The sequence below is a fragment of the Setaria italica genome, chromosome VI (genome assembly GCF_000263155.2).
Source record: "Setaria italica strain Yugu1 chromosome VI, Setaria_italica_v2.0, whole genome shotgun sequence".
Lineage (NCBI taxonomy): Eukaryota > Viridiplantae > Streptophyta > Magnoliopsida > Poales > Poaceae > Setaria > Setaria italica.
Window position 1 is genome coordinate 2362078 of NC_028455.1, and position 19638 is coordinate 2381715.

Consider the following 19638-nt stretch of genomic DNA (forward strand, 5'->3'; position numbering starts at 1 on the left):
CGTGCAGACGAGGCCACCCGCTCGACGAAATGGGTGCCCCATGCGGTGCGCGCCAAATATTATGATATGTTTTTTCTTTTCCTAATCATAAAGTGTCTAACGAACACATTTCGTACCTTGTCACACTAGTACTGGTAGTTACTGTGTACGCCACTGGGTTAGTGAATATGGCTCGATCGAACTTGTGATCTTCCAATCATGCCGGCCAACAGAGTTTGGCGGTTTGGGCATCACCGATCTCAGGCTGGCATCCATGGCGCTTAGGATGAGATGGCTGTGGCTTCAACAGGTCGATGCTAGTCGGCCATGGAAACTACTGCCACTTGAGTTCAGCAACCAGCCAGTGCTCCAACAGATGTTCAACGCCTCCATTGAAGTTCACATAGGAGACGGCAATCTGGCGCTTTTGTGGTCCGATAGATGGCTCGGTCAATCCTCACCATGTACCTTTGCCCCAGAGGTATGTAAACTGGTATATCCGAGAATCAGAAAGTCGTGGACAGTAGCGCAAGCTTTGGACAGCAAACGGTGGATTTCTGATATTGTCGGACAAGCTACAGTGGAAGCTATTGGCCAGTATGTTCAGCTATGGCATGAACTGGATGGAGTTCTGCTGACACCTGGGCGGGAGGATAAAGTTTCCTGGAGATGGGAACCTTCAGGAGATTACACAGCCAAATCCGCTTACAAACCCTTCTTCCAAGGCGCAATGAAGTTTGCAGCGGCAAAATCGATTTGGAAGGCCTGGGCTCCCGTCAAGGTCAAATTCTTTATGCGGTTAGCGGTGAAAGATCGGCTATGGACAGCAGTGCGAAGGCATCGACGAGGTTTGCAGGATGGGGTGGCCTGTGCCCTGTGCGATCAAGAACCTGTAACTCCTAATCACCTATTCGTCAGCTGTGTGTTCACCATTCAGGTTTGGCATCTCATCGTCACGAGTCTGAACCTTCAGAATTTGCATACAGGCCAACTACCCCGCCTTGTGGATTGGTGGCTGCGTTCGCGTGAGGGCCTGAACAAGGTGAACAGGAAGGTTTCGATTCGGCTGTAATGCTAATTTCTTGGCAAAACTGGAAAGAACGAAACAGCAGAGTCTTTGCTAGATCGCCGGCAAAAACGCCATCACAACTCGCACAGGAGATAACTGAAGAAGCTGGCACTTGGTGTGCGGCAGGAGGGATCAGTTATAACTTGACATGCCCCCCCCCCCCCCCCCCCTCCTTTTCTGGCTGTAAGCATTGTCATGTAATTTCATTTCTTTGTCAGAAACCGTGTGCGAGTGCCCGGGTAGGCCCGCGATGTAACGTTCTAAACGTTTTCCTTCTTAATACAAAGATACGCAGCCCTCTTGCATATTCACGAAAAAAATTCCAATCATGCAGTTGTTTTTGCCGTCAGTTTAATGTTGTGAGTGAATAAACTGGGTACAGTATGAAGGTTATTGTGCTGTCATTTGGCTATTACACTGTCATTTCTAGTACTTAATGTCTGTCCTGTACACAGTATGAGGTTGTTTAATTTGCTTAGGGAATTGAAGAGGTGCTCATTTTAAACTGAAGATGTTGTCCTCCGTGAGTGGTATACGGCCGCTGATTTTGATGCATTAATTTTCTTACTTCAGCAGTCACCTAATTTGGAGAGACTGTTCCTGAAGCTCCCACCGGTATGCATGTAAACATGTTTGGCGGATCGGATGTTTCTTGATTCTTCTATTTTGATGTTAGTTTTAGCAATATCCTTGATGTCAACTTTCTTGTTCTGCATAAAGAACTATGGCAACAAGGAAGCTGGGGATTGGTGGCGTTAACAATGGATTGGCAGCAGGAAACAGAAAATTGTAATCTCAATTTAGCACTGATTTGGGACCGGCGATGGGCTTTGTGTTTGCTTTACCGTACCTGTACCTAAAGTCATGTTCACATCTTAACTAAACTTCTATGTTGCCTGCTTGTGTTTGCTCAAAGGTTTTCCTGACCTCTGATTCAGAAGATTATGCTCCCGCGCAGTTACAATACTACAATGTAGCAATTTATCACAGAGTTACCCACCATCCATCCGAACTGAACATTTGGATTGCAGGACTGCGAATTCGAAGCCTATTGCTAGGACATTGGATTTAGAATGGCAGTGCCAAGCCCTGATGGATGTGGTGCAACGAAGCCGAGTGACAACTTGTTAGTGAATAAGGAGTGAAGTGCTTGACAGTGCGGCAACCAACCGGCGAGGGAGACCGTGCGGATGAAGCAGCGAGCTATGGTTGTCATGGATGCCTCCTGTAGGGCTGCGAACCCGGCCAAGCTGAGCGGATGAGAACGCCCATGTTGCCAACGCCGGTGCAACAATAATGTACCGCCAGCCAATTGCAAACGATGATTGGGGAGAAAAATCATTCCCAGTGGCGGATCATCTCTGCTTGGTGGAACAGCAATTCTTGATGCCACTCATTTCTATATAGATCGAATCGCGGTGAAGAACATGATGTAACATAATTTACCATCCTCGCTACGTATATCTAGATATTTTTTTCCTAAAGTGCTGGCCTCTCTATATATGTTTACATTTTATTATGAGCATATGTTGATGTTTCACCTGTACTACACCATCACTCCTGGAGTACAATATTCACCAACCTTCTGACATTTTCTTTTTGTTTTTTTGGTAAACCATCAGATTTTTTTATAAAGTCTGATGGATGCAAAGCTAGTATTTATGTAAATTCAGGGCAGAAAAAACTCAATAAATGTGCAGTAAAATACACCTTCTCACAATTTAATAAAGGGCATATATGTGCTCCTTATATGTTGTACTGTTAACAGGAACCGGAATTGCAACTACGACGGCCTCGCCATATTGTCCAATCTAAATACATATCACCAAAAAAAGAGTGAAAATGTAAGACCCTAAGAAACTAGAATGTAAGAGAAAAGCTCCTTGTTGAAGAGTGACATGGTTACATGTGTGTATAATTTAAACAAGCTACAAGCATATGCATTTTTCATTCAATAATCATTTAGTTGCAATACAAAAAATTGGTCTCATACAAGGTAATACTAAACTGTTCGAACACTATTCAGCGCATATAGATATACTTTCTTACACACTAAAGTGCATATGTATTAGGAGTTTACTAACCATCAACCTTGCGATGCTCAACTTCTTCCATTTTCTCTACTTGCCTTCGATAGCACCTTTGAAGGGATAAGTTTGGTTCCTATACTACTGTTGGGTAGAATGAGCTAGTTTGGTGATGGTTGCATTTTATTGTTGCAATAATACCGGGCATACATATAGAGTCATCAATGTTCACCAAACCATCTTAATTTTTACCATATATTTCATATATTTATCCACCTGATTTTTATAGGGAGAAAGAAAACAACGAAACCGAGGAGTGTGATGGTCCGTGCATTTACCACAGCCATGATTGGTTTGCAGGAAAAAAAACTATCATGACCACGAAAGGTCATGTTGACAAAGACAAAATACATGACCTCAAATGGAAAAGTTAAGAAAGACAAACAACTCGATGTTGTTCAAGAGTGGCATGGTACATGTGTTTGAAATAAGTTAAACACACTATATGCATATGCACTTTTCCTACCAATATTGAGTTAATTGACTTACCATAATAGTGATATGGTCCTTCCATTTTAAAACATATGATGTTTAGGAAACGTTAAATATCTATTTTTAAAATTAATTAGTTAGCTTGTCCTAAACATCGTTTATTTTAAAAAATGGTGGGAGTAACAAATTGAAGTCCTTAGTCCTACGGAGACCAAGTAGGAAATAGTTGGTGAAATGCTTAACTTCCCAACTGTAGCTACAAAGGCACAATTGTGAGTATTCACATCCATGAGTATGCTTGATGACATCGCAATCGAAAAATTTATGTAAGCTACATCGACATTTAACATGATTTAAAATACAATTTCACTTGAGGTACGGGCATGCTTAGCAAAACCTTCTACCTAAAACCAGTAGTGAATGATGGTTACATTATGGGTGTGCTTGGTTGGCTGGCTAGACCTAACCTGGAACACATGGTATACCGGACATACATATGGCAAGCAACGCCTGAGCACCGGGAATGCAAATGCAAACTAGCACTCGCCCTAGCTGTGGTCAGTATCCATGATGTCAAGTCTCAAGGAGAGTAAGAAATTGAAGTATCGTTGTGATTTAATTAAAGTAGATCGATTATGTACAAATCCATTATTGGGGTTCTTGCGGCACAAATTTGAAATATTTATATTGTCAGAACTACAGTTTCCTCAACATCTTTTTGGCACAAAGCAACTTAATCTTGAACTCCAGTTTCCTCCCTTCCCTACTTAGATGGTGTTTGGTTCGTGCCATGTTAACATAAATGCAAATGGAATTACATTCAAGTGCACTTGCAGGTAGTAGTAGTGTGGGTGTCAGATAGATAAATAAATCTTACAGTAAAAGGTTCAACAAACCTATAGAAAGGTTCAACAAACCTATAGAAAGGTTCAAATCTTCTTTGCTATGTTACTCAATCTATTTAGTTTTTGAAATTATTTTGTACATCTGATCATACAACACAATTTTTTCAGATCCATGTCATCAACAAAATTTTAAATAACTGTTAATCTAATATAGTGTAAATTCTTAGCTACAAAACAATACCCATTAATTCACCATATATACAATGCTGACAAAGGAAAACGCAAAAATCATTTTTCTGTCTTTAAATCTGTCGATTGAGTACACATTCTGGATGAGACAGTGCTCCATAGCATCAGCGCTGGTTGCTTCTTGAGTTTTTCTATGGTGCTAGAAAAAGTTACTTGAGTTATCTTCAGCACATTGAGAAAATATCAAGCATGAACTCTCAACTATTAATTTATCATGGTATAAGATTTTGCTCTTACTTATTAGGAGCTATTAAAAATTCCACTCCAAGAAACCTGCTGGGTACGAGTTCATCTAAGCAGTCCAAGGAACCAGTTGAGGAATTGTTGGCAAAGTAAAAGGAGCCCACCAGTTTTTTCCCTTCACCAACACCGGAAGAGGTTGAGCTCAATAACCGGCAGTCTTGCCAGTGCCTCAAGCTTCAGCCTTCAGATACACGAACCCCGACACTAAACCACACTTGCTTGCCCACAGCTTCAGTACCAAATTTTGGATGATGGCATCAAGCAGTGCTGATTTGGCTTAAACTAGAATTCCTGTTGCCTCCCTTTCCTATTGGTCTTTGATGAGACCATGGCAATTTTCGTCAACCTTCTGTTATGCCATAAGCTAGCCATGTTGTTCCAACGACACACCTACTCGCTATGGGAAAACAACAGTGCATGCTATTTGTCTTGAAGGAGATGGTTTGTATGTTCGGTAGAAAAATAAATAAAACGAAAAATGATCCAACAACTGTCTCCAAATTTTTGAAGCTTGTCGCTGTGGTGTACACCCTGGGTGTATAATAACGCATTAGTTTTGCATTCTATCTCTACCCACCACAAATGGTATTTTATAATATTCCTAAGATTTAAGAGTATCTCTACGAGCCGGCACCATGGGAGTCGCTCGGTTTCTTGTCGACCAGTCTTCTTCTTGTTTTTTTTTTTTTGAAACTAATGATCAAGCCAGTCTTGTTGCCTGAACTGAACATCTCGGGGTTTTCAAGTGCTGCTGTGCTAGCTAGCTGCCCAGCTCTATAAGTGTTTGTTTTCAGACCGCGAGGGGAGTACCAGCACACAAGCACTGATTAAAACCATGGAATGCTCTGATCCGGTTACGAGTTGCGGCATTTCAAGGAGTAGAGCCCAATCCAACGAACGTGATTAGACATGAATTCCGCTACCTCCCTTTCCTAGTGGATCATATCTCTCAGTGAAAACATGATGAATAAGACATGCATGGGAATAGAAATACTCATCATCCAATTTTGGAACAATTTTAGACCAGCCTCCTAGCTAGAAGGTAACCGAAGTACTCTAGCATTGCCCTTATATATTATAGCAATTTATCACACAGTACAATACTACAATATGTGCAGTAAAATTGTAATATATGTTACCCACCATCCATCCATCCGAACTGAACATTTTTTTTAAACAAACCTAGTAGGAGAGCTGCTAATTATATTAAAAAGGAAGAAATCCAGACTGGATAAATACAAATGATCAAAAATAAAATAAGGCAAAAACTACACCAGGAAAACCAAACAACACTATGAACTCAGTTGCAATCAGCATCGCGCCAGTAAAGCGGAGAGATATTTCGCTCCCGCCATAATCCACACAGCAGCCTCGTCTTTGATCCTCTCAAAAATCATGTTGACAGTAGACTCCTTACTGAACATTGGATTTAGAATGGCACTAAATCATGTTGACAGTAGACTCCTTACTGAACATTGGATTTAGAATGGCAGTGCCAACAAGCCCGGATGGATGTGGTGCAACGAAGCCGAGTGACAACTTGTTGGTGAATCAGGAGTCAAGTGCTTGACAGTGCGTCAACCAATTGGAGATCGTGCGGATGATCGAAGCAGCGAGGCAATGATTGCCATGGATGCCTCCTGTAGGGCTACGAACCCGGCCAAGCTGAGCGGATGAGGAGGCCAATGCAGTCAATGCCGCTGCAACAATAATGTACCGCCAACCAATTGCAAAGGATGATTGGGGAGAAAAATCATTTCCGGTAGCAGATCATTTCTGCTTGGTGGAACAACAATTCTTGATGCCACTCATTTCTATATAGAATCGCGGTGAAGAAGAACATAATGTAACATTATTTACCATCCTCGCTACGGTATGTTGGCCTCTATATGTTTACCTTTTATTATGAGCATATGTTGATGTTTCACCTGTACTACACCATCACTCCTGGAGTACAATATTCACCAACCTTCTGACATTTTCTTTTTGTTTTTTTGGTAAACCATCAGATTTTTTTTATAAAGTCTGATGGATGTAGAGCTAGTAGTTATGTAAATTCAGGGCAGAAAAACCTCTATAAATGTGCAGTAAAATACACCTTCTCACAATTTAATAAAGGGCATATATGTGCTCCTTATATGTTGTACTGTTAATGCAGGAACCAGAACTGTCACCACCACAGCCATCTTGTCCAATCTAAATACATATCACAAAAAAAGTCAAAATGTAAGACCCTAAGAAACTAGAATGTAAGAGAAGCTCCTGCTCCTTGTTGAAGAGTGACACATGGTTAAATGTGTGTATAATTTAAAAAGGCTACATGCATATGCACTTTTTATTCAATAATCATTTAGTTGCAATACAAAAAATTGGTCTCATACAAGGTAATACTAAACTGTTCGAACACTATTCAGCGCATATAAATATACTTTCTTACACACTAAAGTGCACATGTATTAGGAGTTTACTTTTAAAAGTGAGGTGAAATTATCGTTTATGAATTTTGTACTACACATTGCATCATCAATATGTAGTGCCAAGTGGAACAAACCTGAAGATTTAACATGTCGAAATCTGAAAGCATGAGTGTGGCACCTTTTTTTCTTAATTAATCTTATTTCTACGACCATGCACCACATGCCGCGGCTAGTTCTTCAGCAAGGTTGATCCGAATGCACATGCAGAGCCAGTCTTGTTGCCTGACCTTCTCAGGTTTATGAATTGCTTCAATTCTGTCCTAGCTAGCTGCCCGCCTCTAAGCAAGACAAACTGAATTTTCTTTTCAGACCCCGGCAGGGGAGCACCAGCCTCCTATCAAATGGCATGCAGTTCTGCCTCCACTGCCCCTTTGCTCGATCTGCTTTGAACAAGATTTTCACCGGGAGCAGGTCGCATTGCCTCGTCACCTACAGCCACAAAACTTCCACTCCTTCCCCTCGCTAGCCGAATGGTGGCAAGCTGCTGCGTGCAGATACAGAGTCAAGGGAAACCCGTCGCTCTTCTTATGGTATGGTCATCTATATTTGGTGGAACATTTGGAATGAGCGAAATCATTGTATTTCTCAGCAAAACCTTCTGCCGGCTATGGAGGTTGCCTTGCAAACAAAAGAAGACCTTACGCAAAGAAGCCATGCCATGTTGTTGCCTACTCTCTCAGGGTCTCTTCGCCGCTGTTGTTTCTGTCTACTTGGCTCTTGTTTCGCTTTTGCTCTCTGGAGTCACAGCATAGGTCTTTGGCTTGCGATTTGTGGCTAAAATACTCTATTTCCTTCCTTAATTAAGGCTAGAGATCCTGCCAATTTGGTTAAAAAAATCGACTCTCGCTCTACCAACAAGCAAAAACGAAAAAATGTGGAGCATGTCTTTATATCCTGAAGAAACAAGAAAGCACGTCTCACTACTACAGAACAAGTCATCACCAACGGACTATCACCGCCTGTTTTATGTGAACCGGCTGTGATGTCCTTTCACCACTGGTTTACAAGTACGTAGGAGCAGTGCCAGCCAAAACCGGCGGTGATGCTCACTATCATCATCGGTTTGTGGCTAAAACCGGCGGTGGCACTATCTCAGCAAAACCTTCTGCCGGCTATGGAGGTTGCCTTGCAAACAAAAGAAGACCTTACGCAAAGAAGCCATGCCATGTTGTTGCCTACTCTCTCAGGGTCTCTTCGCCGCTGTTGTTTCTGTCTACTTGGCTCTTGTTTCGCTTTTGCTCTCTGGAGTCACAGCATAGGTCTTTGGCTTGCGATTTGTGGCTAAAATACTCTATTTCCTTCCTTAATTAAGGCCAGAGATCCTGCCAATTTGGTTAAAAAAATCGACTCTCGCTCTACCAACAAGCAAAAACGAAAAAATGTGGAGCATGTCTTTATATCCTGAAGAAACAAGAAAGCACGTCTCACTACTACAGAACAAGTCATCACCAACGGACTATCACCGCCTGTTTTATGTGAACCGGCTGTGATGTCCTTTCACCACTGGTTTACAAGTACGTAGGAGCAGTGCCAGCCAAAACCGGCGGTGATGCTCACTATCATCATCGGTTTGTGGCTAAAACCGGCGGTGGCACTATCACCGCATGATTTCAACACCATCCGGCAGTGAATTAGGGTGCGGACCTGAAAAAAACCTCAATTAGCTTAAATCACGCATCTCAGGTCGGCTTCTCCCTCTCCCTCACTATCACCTGAGTTCTATCGCATATTTGTACTTGGCAAGCAGCCAAATAACCGAAGTTGTTTTTCCTGCCTATTCATACGTACGGTAGCTGAGACACATATGGCAAACAGAGCATGAGCGCTTGGGAATGCAATCGCAGACTAGAACGCCCTCGCGCTGGTTGTGAATATATAGTAAATCGCCATTTATCATGATTAAATACACAGTTAAAAAAACAGTGATCATAGCTAGGGTGAGTACCCTGCTGACATTGATAGTTATCATAGCCAATTTCCTTTACCATGCAATGTTTATGGTCATAATATAAGGTTCTTCTCCTTGTTGCTACTGGCCTCTACATTTCAGATAGCTGAGCTTGCCTTGCTACAGCCTGTTGAAGATGACACCTCAGAAGGCAGGCAAGAGGCAAGAGGCAGCAGAAAACGTGAAATGGCCGTGCGCCACACCGTTAAGATTCAACATGAATTCTTGATGCCTCTCTTTTCTATTGGCAGCTATAGAAAAGTAACTATCAACCTTGCGATGCTCAACTTTCCTCCATTTTCTCTATTTGCCTTCAATAGTGCCTTTGAAGGGATGAGTTTGGTTCTTATACTGTTGGGAAGAAATGTAGAATGAGCTAGCTTGGTGATGGTTGCATTTTATTGTTGCAATACATACATACATACATACAAGTCATCAATGTTCAACCAAACCATGTTTATTTTTGTCATATATTTCCTATATTTTATTTCTGCCTTAAACCATCTGATTTTTATACGGAGAAAGAAAACAACGAAACCGAGGAGTGTGATGGTCCATGCATTTATCACAACCATGAAAGGTTTGCCGGAACCAGAACTATCATGAGTCTCATGACCATGAAAGGTCATGTTGACCCTCAAAACAAAAGTTTAAGAAAGACAAACAAACTCAATGTTCAAAAGTGGCATGGTACATGTGTTTGAAATAAGTTACACACAGTATATGCATATGCACATTTCCTACCAATATTGAGTTAATTGGATTAAAATAATAGTGATATAGTCCTTCAATCTTAAAAACATATGATGTTTAGGAAGAGCTAATTAGTTCATTTTTTAAATTAATTAATTAACTTTTCCTAAACATCATATATTTAAAAAATGGTGGGAGTAATAAATTGTAGTCTTTAGTCCTACAGAGACCAAGTACCAAGTAGGAAGTAGTGGTGAAATGCTTAACTTCCCAACTGTAACTACAAAGGCACAATTGTGAGGCTTCACCTTGAGTATGCTTTATGACATCGCAATCGAAAATTTTCTGCATGCAACATGGGCATTTGACATGATTTAATACACAATTTCACTTGAGGCATGGGCATGCTTAGCACAACCTTCTCCCTAAAACCAGTAGCGAATGATGGTTACATTACCTGAATTCTATGCTGTATTCTTGCCATGCAGCCAAATAACCTATGTCGCATTGGAACACAAGGTACCTGACATACATATGGCAAGCAGCAGGAATGCAAACGCAGGCTAGCACTCGCCCTTGCTGTGGTCCGTATCCATGATGTCAAGTCTCAAGGAGAGCAAGAAATTGAAGTATCGTTGTGATTTAAAGTAGATCCATCAGGGTTCTTGCGGCACAGATTTGAAACACAAATCATGCATTATATTCTCAGAACTACAGTTTCCTTAACTTCTGTGTCACTTAATCTTGAAGTCCAGTTTCCTCCCTTCCCTACGTAGATAGTGTTTGGTTCTTACCATGATAACGTAAATGCCAATGGAATTACATTCAAGTTCACTTGGTAGTAGTGCCAGTGCGATGTCATATACATAAATAACTCGTACAATAAAAGGTTCAACAAACCTATAGAAAAGTTGGAAGATATAATTTTTGAAATTATTTGTACACCTCGGCATACAACAATTTTTTTCCATATCGTCCTAAACAAAATTTTAAATAACTGCTAATCTAATATCCTGTAAATTCTTAGTTACAAAAAAATACCCATTAATTCGCCATATATACACTGCTGACAAAGGGAAAACATAAATAATATAATTTTGCTGTCTTTAAATTTGTCGAGTACACATTCTTGAGACAGTGCTCCATAGCATCAGCGCTGGTTGCTTCTTGAGTTTTTCTATGGTGCTAGAAAAAGGTACTTGAGTTGTCTTTAGCACATTGAGAAAATATCAAGCATGAACTGTCAACTATTAATTAACGATGGTTATCATGATACAAGATTTTGCTCTTGCTTATTAGCAGTGTATTAAAAATTCCACTCGAAGAATCCTGCTGGGCATGAGTTCATCAAAACAACCACAGTGGGAACCAAGGAACGAGTTGAGGAATATATTGTTGGCAAAGTAAAAGGAGTCCACCAGTTTTTCCCCTTCACCAACACCGGAAGAGGTTGAGCTTACGAAGACAAGGTCGATGCAAAGCTGCAGCTGTGCACAGTCTACTCAGTCTGTTCCCTGTGCATTTTTTAAGATAATAGAAGATATATATATTCGGATTTTAGACCATAATTGTCCACAAACCACGACAGTCGACACTAAACTGCAGTCTAGTCAAGCTTCAGACACACGAACCTCGACACTAAACCGCACTTACTTGCTTGCCCACAACTTCAGTGCCTAGATAGGGCACCAAATTTTGGATGATGGCATCAAGCAGTACAGATACGGCTTAAACTAGAATTCCTGTTGCCTCCCTTTCCTATTGGCCTTTGATAAGACCATGGCAATTTTCGCTATCCTTCTGTTATGCCATAAGCTAGCCATGTTGTTTCTACGACACACCTACTCACTATGGGAAAACGACAGTGCATGCTATTTATCTTGAAAGAGATAGTTTGTATGTTTGATAGATAAATAAATAAGACCATAAATGATCCAACAGCTGTCTCCAAATTTTCGAAGCTTGTTGCTGTGGTGTACACCTGGGTGTATAATAACGCATTCATTTTGCATTCTATCTCTACCCACCACAAATGGTATTTTATAATATTCCTAAGATTTAAGAGTATCTCTTAATTACTAAAGGAAAAAAGACCATTTGTAGGGGTGGAAATCACCAATGTTATTAATTTTAATATTACTAAAGATATATAAAAGATTATGTTTAATTTAAATAGTCTAGTTTATCTATTTATTGATGATTTTTTATATATTTATTGATTGATAAATGATTACAAATTTAATGAAATATACTTTTGTTTTAATTTTGTCATACATTTAATTATTGATATGCTATTTTCGAAAAGCTATCTTTGTCTACATGTATTATATATTAATACTATAATCCCTACTTATATAATGTTTTTGTAAGTCTAAAAACCATTGATAAAGAAAATAGATAATGGTATCTCCCAAATTAACTAAATATATGAATGTGAATCCGAATTTGAGCTATCAATTTTGTATTCGCATATGAGAACATTCAAATTGGTACTCGTATTTGAGTTAAAATGTGGTAAAAGGTGAGATCCAAATCTAATTCTATGCGAACTCAGTCCAATTCTATCCCAACCCATTTTACTAACCTCACCAATCCACTCCATCTAACACCCTTGACATAATTTAGGCTTAACTTACTCCTCTGAACCGTTTCAGATATTTCAATCTTCATGAATAGATTGCGCAAGACATCTTCACATGTAAAGACACTATTTTTGAATGAAGAGACATTTTTATAAATGTCCCCATATTTTCTAAGATAACTTGTAATGGCACAATATTATGTCTCTATCATTGACATGAACTAGGAATACATTACAAAAATATGGTAATTTTTTTGGAATGATTGGTCTTCGAACTCAAGACATCATACTACATTGCATAATACTCCACCTACTAGCCAACTCAACCTCACACCAATTGTTGCATATTTACTAAGTATACTTCTTATAATTATGCCTCAATAGTCTAAATAGTATCTCAAGATATTACCGTGAATGTCTCATACTATGTCTTTACGGGGTAAGGTCAATTTTAAAGTGTCTCAAATATGTCCGTAATGTTCTATATTGGCATTTTACAAAATAACTTAAGAAAATATTCCTATGGTTGAAAATGCCTCAAGTACTGTCTCAATACATATGGTACTTTCTAAAGTACCACAAAAAGTGTCTTCATAATACGTTAAGGCACATTCATAAGGGCAAATCATAAAATGACTATACAAAAGTGTCTCTACTTGAGGTTTATGTTGTAGTGGTTTTAAGTTCAAATTTTTTGAGCGGATAAATAACATGATTACTTATGTTAGAAAAATACGCTAAGAGCTTTTCATGGGTTATTAAGGATATTTAACACAAATTGATCCTGTAGATTGCTTCATAATTTTTTCACTCCTTCATAATCAAAGAAACTTGCTAAAATTTAATGCTGCCCCACTCTAAAATAATGCTTTCTACTCCCTCTTAACAGTACTTGATTTGCTGACTTTGAGGATTAATTTTGTTATGTATTCATAACATTTAATAGATAAGCAGTTTTCAAGATAAATTGATTTTTGTTTACGTTTTCAAATTAAATATTCAAAAAGTTTTGGCAGTCAAAGTATGATCAATTAGAGCCTAAAAGAGGGTGGGTATTGACAATAGTTAGCACTTGCACCTCCATTAAAATTATGCATGCATGCTCCTTTACAATATAATCGTCTCAACTTGATAAGAAAATTTGCATGAATTTGAAGTGCACACCTGACATCCTAACCTGAGCAAGAATTTTGTCATCCATGACAGAAGAAAATACTCGTGTCTGGGATTCACGATACTCTTTCAAAAAAACTGGACTCGCACTATCTTATTAGTTCGAAAATGTTGACTTCTGACATTGATAGGACCATGCACTTTTTGCAACAGCTGTTGTTTTTTTTACTCGCACAGCTGTTGTAAAAAAATTGGACTCGCATGGTCTCATCCATTCTGTTGTTTTCCCACCCCGTGGCAACAGCTGTTGTTTTTGTACCCATAACTTTTTGCCTAGTTCTTGTGGCAGACATAAAAAATGAACCTCTAAAACTTTTTCATCAACTGTTGCTGGAGGAGCTTAAACTTGAATTCCAGCTGTCTCTCTTTCCTATTCAGTCACCTACATGGCCTTGATAAGACCATGACAATTTTCACTATCCTTTGGTTCTGCCATAACCTTGGACGTTTCCTACCACACGCCTACTAGCTCACCGCGTATCTGAAAAGCATGGTGCAATGGCGCAAGATTTTTATCTTAAATGAAGTGGTGTGAGAATATGATAGATAAATAATTTGGAACATAAATGATGCACCAACCAACGAGAAATTAAGTTTCGAAGTCGGTACACTCCTTATGGTAAAATATTACTTGACGTTTGTTATTTTTCACTACCTTTTTTCCTGAAAAAAATCACTATCTTCGAAGTATAAGCATGACTAGTGTTTTTATTATAATGCATTCATTAAAGTCATAAATATTGCAAAACCATTTTTTATAAACTGGGTGATGTAATTTTTTTTAAAAAATATATATTTGGCCCTCAGTTTTCCCATTTTCATGTTCCAAGGAGAAGATTCGTCACTTCCTATGTTTTCCATTGGCTATCATTTGGAAATATCTCGTGTTATTTAGCTCGCTGGTAAAATCTAAATTCTAATCTCCTCTTCTCGAAGGAGTTTAGTTGGATTATCACACGCGCTGTTTCTAGCTTCTCGCGCTCATCATATGTCAAGGCACAATTTTCAGTTGTTGCATCAAGGTTTATATGGTTGACGGAAGGGTTTGTTTAGGAAGTGACATCATCTCATCAGGATGATCAAGTACACACAGGCCCATCGATCGGAGTCCTGTGACGTACCCATGTGACTGAGACCACATCATATCCTTGTGTACACAGTATCATATACTTTCACCCCCCCTAATGTTCCTTGAATGTCGATCGAGTCACTCGGTGGATTATATCTTCGATCAGCCGCTACTGAAGTAGATCTCTCAGGGTGCTCTTGTCGATCTGTTCCGGTTAGGAAATTAATGCCTCCTTGTTAGCTAGCTAGGTCCACAGCCAACAACCATGGGCTTCAATTCCTGCTACCTCCCTTTCCTACTGGATCCCCGGCCCTAATCGCATGATCAAGAATTCGGCATTGAACATCGTCCAATTATATAGCAGTTGGTACTCTTCCCGTCCCGGAAATTCTAGTGTCGATAATTTTTATCATGCCGGTGGTGATGCATGCTAATATAGTACATTACGCAGGACGGCCCGACAAGCTCAAGGGAGTGGAGGGAGAAGGGAGAGGAACGGGTCGAAACTTGGAAGTGAAAGTTAGGGTGCTATATACCACCGAGGGGTAGTATTGTGTACGTAAAAAAGACTCTTTTTTAAAGGCGGTTACAATTATCAGCATTTACAGCCCCTGTTGATTGTTTTGCACATCCGATCCACGGCAGCATCCAGGCTATCCCAGCCTCTCCAGTCTCCACTGCCGCAGCACTCGCTGATCCCTGCCTCTAGCTACTAGAACAAAATCACAGGATAAATTAAAATTAATTAATTCTCGCTGCACGAAGAACAACGCAAATAGTGTCTCTTGAGTTTTGTAGGCAAAAACGGCAATAATCATACCAATTCCTTGGGCCGGCAATGAGCCTGTTCGCTTCAGCTTATAAGCCAGCTGAAAAGCTGAAATGGCTGATTTGTTGTGAGAGGAAAACACTGTTTGGTGGCTGATAAGCCGACTGAATAAGCTGAAGCGAACAGACCAAATGGCGTTGTCCATCAAAATCGTCAATCGTGACCGCTGCTGCGTCTCGTGACGCGGAGGAAGCCGTGTAGCGTTCAGTGTCGGTTGCTGCTGGTGATGTGATGTGACTTAAACTTGAATTCCCATTGCTTCCCTTTCCTATAGGTTTCTTATCGGCGTGTTTGGGTACACCTCTTAAAATTTAGTACCCGTCACATCGGATGTTTGATACTAATTAGGAGTATTAAACATAGACTATTTACAAAACCTATTGCACAGATGGAGTCTAATTCCTGAGACGAATCTATTAAGCCTAATTAGTCCATGATTTAACAATGTGTTGCTACAGTAAACATGTGCTACTCATGGATTAATTAGGCTCAATAGATTCGTCTCGCGAATTAGTATAGGGGTTCTGCAATTAGTTTTATAATTAGCTCATGTTTAATCCTTCTAATTAGCATCCGAACATCCGATGCGACACTCCTAAAGTTTAGTACCTCGTATCCAAACACCCCCTAAATCCGTGGAGATTTTCACCATCCTTCGGTTCTGCTAGGCTGTTTTCGACGACACACCTACTCACTGCATATGAAGAAACGACAGTGTATGCTATTTATCTTGAAGTTGAAGAAAGTGGTTTGTATGTTAGACAGACAAATAACTCGTAACATAAATGATCCAATAAATATCTACAATTTTTTCAAGGAACCGCACGAGATAATGCAAGGTTATTAGTAAGGAAAATTAAGATAAAACCTAAAGTGTGATCAACCGGCGCGGTGGCACTACTCAACTCAATGGGAAATATCTAGACGGTTAGTCGGGACATCAATACGCCTGTACTCATCGGACCAGTTAGATTAGGACATCAACACGACCGTACCACTCACAACACAACCACCATCCGATTGGATTGGGACATCAACCAGATAACTAACAAGTGTCGTGTGCCATAACAAACTACAACCCCGCTTGAGAAGATGACCACACACCGGAACAACTGCCGCTAAGCGTGACCAACCGCCGCAAAGCCACGAAGAACCCGTAAGCACTCCGCCTCATCCAACAATGCGTAGTTGCGCACCATAGGGATGTGGACTCACGGATGCTAGATCGGACAGGGAGCGCAAAGGGAAAGGGACAGAGAGAAAAAGGATCCACATGTCCCCCACACGAGCCCGCTGCCTCCACGTGGATGAGCTGCCGGCAAAGTGGATATGCTGGAAAAGGACGACCAAAAGTGACGCCTCTACGAAGGAAGAATGACACCATAATAGTTTTGAAATTGCAAGAGGATATAAAAATTGGATGTATAGTGTGATTTATTTTGCATCACTATGTAAGGAGTCTTCAAAGGAGATGCGGGTTAATACACATAGGAGACGTCATTTTTTCATCTCTTATGTGTTTCATAGGAGACGCTAGTTTATTAATCCGCGTCTCCAAATTTTCATCTCTTATGTGTTTCATATCAGAGATGTATTTTTGTCATTGAAGACGCGGATTAATAAACTAGCATCTCCTATGAGGGTCATTGGAGACGCGGATTGATAAACTGGGCAAAACACGTCTCCAATGACAAATTAAAAAAAAGGAAAAACAGGTGATGTAATATACGTTACATACATCACAAATACACAAGTTTATCCATTGTAGAGGTGTACATCACGAATACACCTGCATTGTAGTAGTGCTCATGTACAACAAAAATAGTCCTTTGTGACATTCAGAAAGTTCACTTCTAGAAATTGAAGTACAAAATCAGAAGTGCAGCATTCAATCATCAGCTTTGTGTGACCAATTCAGCAGGTAGCTAGCTAATAGTGCTCAGAACTTCCTGAAAAATAAAATTGCCATGTAACCAGCGCACTTTATAAACAAGCTAGCATTGATTGACCATACATGTTTCAACGGATATATAAAGGAGAGTAGCACCTAAATGCAAGAGACATATTGAACACATAATTCAGAGTGACTCCAAATGTACAACAGAGATAATTTAAAGAGGACAAAAGTGCTCAGATTATTGCCAATATATGCTGGGTATAGGTATAGCTCCCTTCACTTTTACAGATCAATACCGCGCACCAAGTTCATTTTTCTTGAATGAATCTGCAAGATACCTAAACCTGACAGAAAGGGAAAAGTTTTAAGGACCCATCAGGCAAGGCTAACTTAACCAATGCACATCTGCATAGAGAAAAATATTCTGAAGAGGATCTACTGTTATCAACACCAAAACAGGAAAAACAAGTTGGGCTGTTTACTGAAACTGAAAACTTAATCACAGTTAAAACATTGGTCACCTGAAACCGTTAGTATGCTCATCAAGACTATACTAGACTGTCTTTGCTTCATCAAGCAAGAGATGTTGGTGCACAAAGTTATTAGTAGCAGTAAGAATTACTGCCATGCCAAAGCTAGCACATACTTAGGAATTATGTCACAGAAGAAATAAATTGAAAGTAAAGTGATTATCACCTGAACTAGTCAGAATGTCACTTAAAGAAGAAACTGAGACCTTTTTCTTAGTTTAAGCAAGTAAATATCTGTCAAAGTGATAAAAATAAATAATTCCGAATGCTAGCAGATGCATCTCAAGTCTGATTATTTCAAATGCAAAGATAAGAATGCACTAGCATTAATACAGAGTAATTGCCTACCCTAGGGTTGATTTGATATGTGGATGTTTGGAGCCCCCAGCTGATGGCATCCTGCAAGCAAATGAGCATATTGCAATAAGGAACTTTTAGCACAAGAAGTAATACCTATACTGGCTATAATGAACTAATATCTATACTAGCATATTACAATACTAACTCACATACTTATGAATGTAGATGTGTACGTACGTCTGGTTTGGTGATGACAACAATGCCAAGAACTATATGCATATAAAAAGAAAAGACTTCATCTTCTGACAAGTACTAAGACTTCAGCTTCTCTCCCAGCTCTTCTGTGGCCTACTGACGATCCTTGACCACCACCTGATAGCTGAGCTTGCGTTGCCTCGACCTGATGAAAATGACACCAGGAATACCTCCCGAGACAGGCAAGGGACGGCAAAGAACATTGTGCGCCACACCGTTAAGACTCGACATGAATTCTTGATGCCTCTCTTCCATATTAGCTCTTCTCTTGGTAATTTACTAATTATGATGCTCGCGATGCTCGACTTCTTCCATTTTCCCTCCTTGCTTTCTATAGTGCATTTGAACCGATGAGTTTGGTTTTTGTACTGTTGGTTAGAATGAACAAGCTTGGTCCTGCTTGCATTCTGTTGTTGCAATACCTAGCATATATATAGCTCTCAATGTTCACCAAGACATATTAATTTTCTCATATTTTTGCTATATATTTTCTTCTGCATTAAACCATATCTGATTTTTTATAAGGAAAAAGAAAACAATAATGGACCGAGGAGTGTGATGCTCTGTCCATTGACCACAGCCATGAAAGATACTGTTTTCAGGAACCACCATGCATGTGAGTATATATGTTATCTGATCTAATATACATATCGACAAAGACAAAATATAAGACCCTCAAAAGGAAAAATGTAGAAAGGCAAAAGAAACTCTGCTCAAGAGTGGCATGGTACATGTTTTCAATAAACCTGCTACATGCATATGCCCTTGTTGAAATACTTAACTTCCCAACTGGAGCTACAAAGGCACAATTTTTAGTCATCACTTCCATGACTGTGTTCCATCCCATCGCAGTCGCAAAGGTTATGCATTCTAAATCACCATTTTCATGACTCAATACACAGCTCAAAACAAACATTAATTACGTCCGTCATTCGTTCGTTTAATTTCTACGATTCAGTTTTGTAGCAGGCATGGTTAGCAA